Source organism: Penaeus monodon, chromosome 31, assembly GCF_015228065.2.
Source record: "Penaeus monodon isolate SGIC_2016 chromosome 31, NSTDA_Pmon_1, whole genome shotgun sequence".
NCBI lineage: Eukaryota > Metazoa > Arthropoda > Malacostraca > Decapoda > Penaeidae > Penaeus > Penaeus monodon.
Genome location: NC_051416.1, coordinates 16,240,212 through 16,240,490, shown reverse-complemented (window position 1 = coordinate 16,240,490; position 279 = coordinate 16,240,212).

Genomic DNA, 279 nt, shown 5'->3' with positions numbered 1-279 from the left:
ATACAGTCATGCTATTTATCATGAGAAAATAACTTTAGCCATTAGGGAATTAACCCACAGAGAAGAACATAGATTCAGAGAGATAACATTAGACCATTAAACCCAGTAATTAGACCCGAGCATTAGCACTGGTAATAACACCTTAAGAACTAAACAAAGATGATAATTAGCTGAATGATAACGACTGTAAAATTATATATATAAAGAGAGAGAAATTTGTAAAGAATGTCACAATTAGTCTTTGTAAACAAGATGTTCATTTACTCGAGTTGCAAAGTA